Genomic DNA, 8,205 nt, shown 5'->3' on the forward strand with positions numbered 1-8,205 from the left:
ATAGATAGATAGATAGATAGATAGATAGATAGATAGATAGATAGATAGATAAAAAAAATTGATTACTACTTCCAAGAATCTTTATCTTTCAAAAGGTTGTTATGACTTTCAAAACCAGAAGTTTAAACAAAAAACAAACAAAAAAACCCTATTAACTTCCTGAAAGACTTTATCACAACATCAATGTATACATTTTTATTTTAGCAAACTTTTCTTGCTGAGAAAAACCAATTATTGGCTAAAGAGTTAAGATGTGTGTGTGTGTGTGCTTCAGGGACAGACTGGTAAACTGGTCCCTGGGCAGGGTCTTGGTGGAGCCAGCATAGAATGCTGTTGCTGCTGCTACTGCTGCTCATGATGATGATGGTGGTGGTGGTGGTGGTGAGGAGGAGAAGGAAGAGGAGGAAGAAGAGGATGCTGCTGCTGCTGCTGCTGACAATGATGACACTGCAGTCATCACCAACCTGGGCCAGGGCAAAAGTCCTGGCTTTGTGGCCAGATGCATTGCTGTTTTTTCAAGACAGGCTTTCTCTCTGTAACCTTGGCTGTCCTGGACTCTCTCTGTAGACCAGGCTGGCCTCCAACTCACAGAAATTTGCCTGCCTCTGCATTTTTGTTTAGATCTAAAGAAAATATATATGTATATCAAACATTGAAAATAATAACATAGTAAACTTAACAGATTTGGTATCAAAATACAAAAGAAACCTAAAGATTTGAAAAGATAATTGTTTTAATTTCATTTTTGATGTTATCTGAAATAAACTGACAGGATCAGCTTTAAGGAAGAAAGTGTTTATTTGGCTCAGAATTCCAGGCTGAGCCTATCATTGTGGGGAAGTCAAGGCAAAAACTTAAAACAGCTAGTCTACAATCAAGAGCTCAGAAAGAATGAGTATGCTCATGCTCCATTTGCTCTTTACACTTAAATGGCCATCACACTAGGGAATGGAGTCACCCGCAGTGGGTTTAGGCTTCCCACATCAATTAGCATAATAAAGACAATCCTGTCTTCCCAGATCCATATAGATTTTGTCACACTGACAATGAAAGTTAACCATCACAATGATTAATTACTGTTTGATTCACACTCCTCTTGATCATATTGCAGAGTATTTCTGGTAAGATCCCAACAAAATTTAAGTATGATGTAATTCGGTCTTCACAGACAAATTGTTCATCTTTTCATTAGGCCTTTATAGGGACCTCGAAGTCATCTCAAGACACCTCAAGACCAAGCCTTCGGCATAAAGAAGATTTTTTTTTTGCCCCAAAGAAGACAAAAGGCAGGAATAAGGGACAAAGACAAGGGATAGAGGGGGAAGGAAACAAGTGAGATGGAAATAGATCTTGGGGGCTAGCTTTAGGAATTTAATCTAAGAGTTTTTGGCAAGGAAGAGAGAAAAGAGAGAAGAGCAAGACCTACCAGAGCCATGCTTAGGCTCGCTAGAGTTTCTTCAACTTTATTCTCTCTTTTTTTTCACCCTTTCTTCTTTTCTCTGAACTCTGAAAATGACCAAGATGCTTTGAAATACATGCAATTATATGGGCAACTTTAATGAATTTATTGCTCTTGAAAGTAAACTTTGACGTTCAATCTGGTTGTACAAGCCTGGAATGGCAATAGTGTGGGAGGTCAAGGCAGGCAGAAGATTAAAGTTCAAGACTTATTTGAGATACAGAGTAAAGCAAAGGCTGCACCCAAGCAATATAGTGAAACTCTGTCTCAAAACATAAGAACAGTTCTGGATATCTAGTAGTTCAGGGCTAGAGTTCTTGCCTCCATGAATGAAGTCCCGGATTCCACTACTGGGGAGAGGCAGTTCTAGAAAGAGAGAAACTGATTACTGTAAAAAAATCAATGCCAATATGTTGAGCCAGGCTTAGTGTTGCAGTCTTGATGTCCCAGAATTTGGAAAGCAGAATTAAAGATTATATTGTTCTTCCTTAGTTACACAGTGAGCTGAGCTCCAGGTTACATGAAACGCTGCCTCAAACAAAACATAAAGTAAATTTCGCTTTGCCCACACAGTGCCACAAGCTTAAGCCACGACTGCATACCGCTTCCCACTCCTCATCTGCACAACTGTCCAGTCAGATTCACTTAGAAAACAGAAGCTCAAAGATGAACTTATTCTTTATTTTAAGATGGCAAGGGTAGATGCTCAGCCAAACAAATGGTCCCTTCAGAATTCAAGGCTCCTAGGACTGTCCTGTCTCAACTTCTGATTGGCCAGCTCTCCTATCCTTCCAAGCACTGTTTCTGTCTTCTCCATTGGAGACTCATAAAACGACCTATTGTCTTTTTAAAAACAAGAACGGAAGGAAAGGAAGGAGAAAGCGGGGGAGAGGGAGATCCCCTATTCGGTAGCTACCGCTATATTTTACCAGTAATTAGCCATTCCCTCCTCTTCACTTCTTAAAAAAACATGGCTCCTCTCAGGGGTTCTGTGAGCTACCTTTCTGGAATGCCTCACCTCAAAAGCATGTGATTATTAGTTACATGGCAAATTCAAGCAGCAGTCCGGTCTGCTAAAAGTTTCTAGAAAAGGTTTGACTTCCTTCTGCTTGCCTTCCTCTTCTGAGGAGGAATAAAGACGGCAGGCTGAAGGTTGAAGGTTCCCCTGGCCACCCTGAGAAGACAGAGCCGGAACACTGTGCCCTGAAAGCTGCATGAAGCTGCTACAGAAGCCTCAGCTGCAATCAGTCTCTACACTTGGTATCGCAGTGGAAACATCTTGGCTACTCTGTATTCCCTGCAGCCAAAAGCAGATGCCCTTATAGCTTGCTCCGTTCATATTACCCATGACAACTCTTCTGTGTCAGAGCCTCCTCAAATCCTACTTCCACTCCTACCCAACAAGACCTGCCCCTTTCCAGTCTAGGACCAGCCTTAGGTTATGAACCACCAGACTCCTATCTCCTAGAGCTATCCTTACTCTTTCCCTGGGTTAGGAAGTCCTCCAGGCAGGACTGTTACTTACATTCTGTACTACATTTCACACTTTCTTGATTTCTTAATTCCTTGCCTCCTACCAGTTTCGGATGAGCGCATTTCCTGTACATTGTTCTTGAGGGAGTCCTCATTTTCTGGACCAGTTCTTGGAAACCCAACCTAAGACATATTCTGAGATACCTGTGTAGAACGCTGTTACAAGGGATTGAACAAAGGTAATTTATAAAAGAAACAGCGTTGTGTCTCCTTGCTTTTTTGTTTTGTTTTTTAAGACAGCTCAGACTGACCTCACACTCATGATTTTCTATGTAGCTCACACTCACGATTTTCTGTGTAGCTCAGACTGGCCTTAAACTCATTATTTTCCTTATTCTATCTTTTAAAATAATGGGTCCTGATGAAGAGCCAAGTAGTTTAAATGATTATCCCATGCCTGAAGAAATCTTCCTCCTTCATCACAGTCTTAACTGAGACCATCTCAGGAACCTTCAGAAAGTTCAAATGTAACAGTTAGACACACATTTAATTGGTTTAAATACACTGTAACTGGCATTACTCTCAGGAGACTGCCCCAGCTTGATACCAACAAGAACAGTAGAGAGAATATAAAACATCTATTTGTTGACTGTGGGCTTTCCCACACCTGAAGCAGTCTTAGTGAAGACACTTTCTAGCATGGTGCCAGCTCCTGTAGGAGCATAGCTTGACACCCTCAGCCTCCCGTCACTACCTACTCTTAACATTCCAGCAGGCATGCTGGTCTTTTCTGCCGGCAATAAGAAATCCATTTCAGAGTTCTGTTTTGCATAGAAAACAAAACAGTTTTATTCACAGACTGAGTCACTCTTATCTTGGTGTTGTTAGATATCTCGATGTTGATGAGGCTGTAATTGTCCCTAAAGACCTAAATCAATGTTTTCACTGAGAAAATTGTCCAGTTCTGGCATAGAAAGTCAGAACACACCAAAGTGAGCCACTGAGGTCCTGGCTAACAGTACCCAGCTGAGGCCTGAGCTGGAAACCGATGGCTCATCCTCCCTTGAGGTGACTCGATCACCTCCCACTGCCAGGGGCCTGGTGGGTTAGTGAAGACACACACAGCACCTCTTAGGAAGCAAAGGGACCCTCTGAATTCAATTCTGGAAGGGCAAAATAGTCCTTCTGGTTTGAAAAAGAAATAATTTTCTTAAAATTGAAAAGTTCTTTTGGCCTTAAGGGATCTTTCTCAATAATACATTGCCTTCTGGCTCCTACTGTTTATTGAATTTTTTGTTAATTTAGAGTTCTACCAAGCTGGGTTTAGAAAATATCCCAGTATAAAGCTTCATTAATTTTAAAGATTCACTGAACTGGCTGGGAGGAAACTTCCACCTTGGGTTCATTTAATGCTGAGCTTAATGCTTTTGATGTTAAAGAGGCAGTGAAACCCTGCTGTTCTGACACTTTGCCCTGATCCACGGTGGACAAGGAGGCGGCTGTGTGTCCAGCAAAGGCTTTTCCATTACCTCATCAGAAACCTACTCCAGGTACCCTAAATAAAGAAGAGAAAAGTATGCAAATGAAGCAACCCTGCTGTTTGACTCAGAACCTGAGGACAGAGTAGGTGTGAACTCACTGGAAACAGTCAGAAACTTAAAAGCCCTCTGGAAGGCATGAGGACCCTGATCCACTCGGAACATCAGGGCTTCCTGCATATCTGCACGTTCATCTTGCACATGGCCCAACACGCTTGCCACCTGCTCTTTCTGGCGTGAGCTCTCAGCTCCAGAGCTCATCATGAACTGACTGCATAAGCAAAACCCTCAAGAGGGAAACCTAATTGGTCTCACTCACTACTGAGCCAACCTGGCCACTGGCTCCCTACCCTCAGGTCAGGAGCTCAGTCTGAGCAGCCACCTGCTGCCTGCTGCCACTTAATGCCAAAGGATCTCTATGACAGAAAGCAATGGACAACTTAGCAGCCTTAGATGGTTTGTTTTCCTGAAAATACTGCATACAAAATTATATCGTGTGGAGTGTATTAGAGTTTATGTAAAAAATAAAAATAAAAAAATAAAAATATAAATATATATATATATATATATATATATATATATACATACATACATATAATTTATCCCTGTTGCAGCAGTATGATGCAGCTATGGTTTTAAAAACAAGAGAGATTATCAATAGGTACCAATGAGGCATCTGATAAAATTCAAATTACTTTCAAGGTTGTCTAAAAGCACCATTACAATTGCAAACCTATTAAAATTTGTGATAAACAAGAATTTAGAAGCTTTACTATAGAAAGAAAATTTTACAAGATAGTAAGCTTCTCTGATTAGCTCACAGTGGGGAGAGAAAGGATGGAGAATGTGTTTTTCTGATTAACAGAGTCTTTATCTGCTGGGAAAACGGGTCATAGACAGTCTTCAGAATACAATCCTAGCAGCAGGGAGATGCGTAAGGAGTCCTGTGGAAAAGTGGGAGGAAAGAAGAAAGAACCTGAAGGTGACAGGAGTGGTACAAGAAGACCAACAGAGCCACTAACCAGGGCCCAGAGGGGCTTGCTGAGACTGAAGCATCAACCAAGGACCAGGTACAAACTGGACCTAGGTCCCCCTACAAAGATGTTGAGGATGGGCAGCTTAGGCTTCGTGTGGATCCTCTAGTAAAGGAAGTGGGGACTGCATTGGACATGGACTCACTTGCCAGCTTTTTGATCACTTCCCCCTGGTGGGACTGCCTTGCGAAGCCACAGGGGAAGGGAAGATGCAACTTGATGAGCCAGGGTGGATGGGAAAGAGAGCTCCCCTTTTCGAAGGAAAAGGAGAGGGAGGAAGTGGAGGGAGGGGTGGGGCTACAACAAGAATGTGAAGTGAATTAAAAATATTGAACCAAAGGAGAATCGGGAATACAGCTTAATGGTAGAACTCTAAGAAGTTACACATATCCATGTGTCCAACAAACTTGCCAAATAAATGTATGCATTCTGACAGTTTGTACATCTGGCTTTGGGGATCTTATACACATGCAGTTATGTCTTCTACGAGCTATGATAGTTTTTATTCCTCTTGTGTTTGTGGGTGTGTGTCTGTGTGTGTGTGTCGGTGTCTATGCAAGCTTGTGTGTCTGTGTGTGTGTGTGTGTGTGTGCGTGTGTGTGTGTCCCTCTGCATACAGGTGTGCACTCCTGTGTACAGATGGAGGACAGATCTCAATGCTGTGTGCCTTACTCTATCATTCTCTAATCTAATCTTATTTTTTATTGTTTTGATCTCCTTTTCTACATGACACACAGAGAGGGTTTTTAAATTCACTTGAAATACACTGTTGCGGGAGCATAAAATTACTGGGGAGGCTCTGGTAGGACTGCAAGCTCAAGGCCATCCCTGGCTACAAGAACTGTCAATGAACCTGAACTGAAAAATTGGTCAGGCTGGTTTGCCAGCCCACAGAAAACAAAACTCACATTTCCCCCACGAGGCTATCATCATTGTGGATGTCCAGGGGAATTGAGATGTAAAAGAGGGTGATTTGCAACAGAAAAAAAAAAATCACCGCATTTCCATGACTACCCTACACCTTTTTGGGCTTGACACACAGAGAAAGCAACACTGGAGGGGAAGGCACAGGGCCTTGCGCATAAGAACTGCATAGAAATCGAACTAGGGTCATGATGATGTTCCTGTCTAGTAGCTGAGCAGCATTCACCTGGGAAGAGAGTCTCCGTGAGGAGCTGTGTGGCCTGTGAATTTGCTTGTGAGAAATTTTCTTAACTGGGTTGAAAGAGGAGGAAAGATGAAAGAAAGGCCTGGATGTAGAGTTCAAGGTCGGGGCTGGGGAGAGGGCTCAGCGCTGAGGAGCACTTGTTCTTACAAAGCACCCAGGTTCGGTTCTCGGTGCCCACCTGCTGGCTTACAACCGTCTGTGACAGCAGTTCCGGGGAACCCAGTGTCCTCTTCAGCCTCAGTGCCATGTACCCACAGTGCACTTTATACACGCAGGCAAAACACTCATAACATAAAATAAAATAAAATAAAAATAAATTTAAGGAAAAAAAAAGGACTTTAAGGTTTTCATGCTTTATGAGGAAAAAAAGCTAAGCTGAGATTCGAGAGGTAAGTCAAGAATTTGTTTTGTTCCCTGGGATAGAGGAAAAAAGAGAAAAGCCAAATGGGAGAAAACAAGACAAAGTCGTGGGGGGGTGAATAAAGGAGGGAAGGGGAAAAAGAAGGAAGGAAGGAAGGAAGGAAGGAAGGAAGGAAGGAAGGAAGGGAGGGAGGGAGGGAGGGAGGGAGGGAGGGAGGGAGGGAGGGAGGGGAGGAGACAGAGACAGAGGATTTCATGCCAGGTCACCTAATGAGTCAGGCACAAGCTCTTAGGTATGGACATCTTGTCTAGGAGAAATCATTCCCTCTTGGGAGTTTAGAAGAAACTCATCTGCATTGCTGCACAATTCTCTCCTTTTCCAGGGGAACAGACTCCTAGGCTGAACAATCCATTTCCACTAGACTACACCCTGGCCAAGCAGCAAAGCCTCATTTCTAAAACTGCAGAAAAGCCTGGGAACTATGACAGTGTGGAAATGACCAAGTTCTGGCTTGAGATACAGTGCCCGAGTTTGAACTCAGCATTTCCCTTTGCTTGTTTTGTTTACAATTCCCAGACATATTGCTTCAGGAAATCTGATGCATTTCTGTCTACTCATCAAATTATTCTAGCTTGTTGGCTTCTCACCCCCACAATATTCATTTGATTTCAGCAAAGCCTTTTTTTCTAAAAATACTGTTGCTTTCATCAGCAGAGCCAGTTGAGAAAAAATATGCCCAACTTATATTTCAGCGTATGTGTTCTCATGTCTCCTTTTTGCCTAACTTATCATTGCATTTTCCTATGTCACTATATGTGTTATTTTAAAACTTTCTAATAGTTTATGTATCTGTGGTAATTTATTTAACTAGTCATATAGGCAATGATGGTTCTAATGTACAACTCTGATGTCCATGCTACTCAAAATGCTTTCCTGGGAAAGATTCCTGAACACTTAAGGGAAGGGCACATATATTAGGAACTTTTTAATTTGTTTTTGTTTCTTAGAGACAGGGTCTCACAATGCAGCCCAGATGGCTTCAAACTCCCAGTGATCCTCACGCCTCAGAATCTTGAGTAAACCACCATGCCTGGCTATATAAACTTATTTAATGTGCGTATTTTTCATTGTTAACAAATAGACAAAATGGGAATAGTAGCGATATCAGCTTG

Source organism: Psammomys obesus, unplaced genomic scaffold (genome assembly GCF_907164565.1).
Source record: "Psammomys obesus unplaced genomic scaffold, mPsaObe1.curated_primary_1811, whole genome shotgun sequence".
Lineage (NCBI taxonomy): Eukaryota > Metazoa > Chordata > Mammalia > Rodentia > Muridae > Psammomys > Psammomys obesus.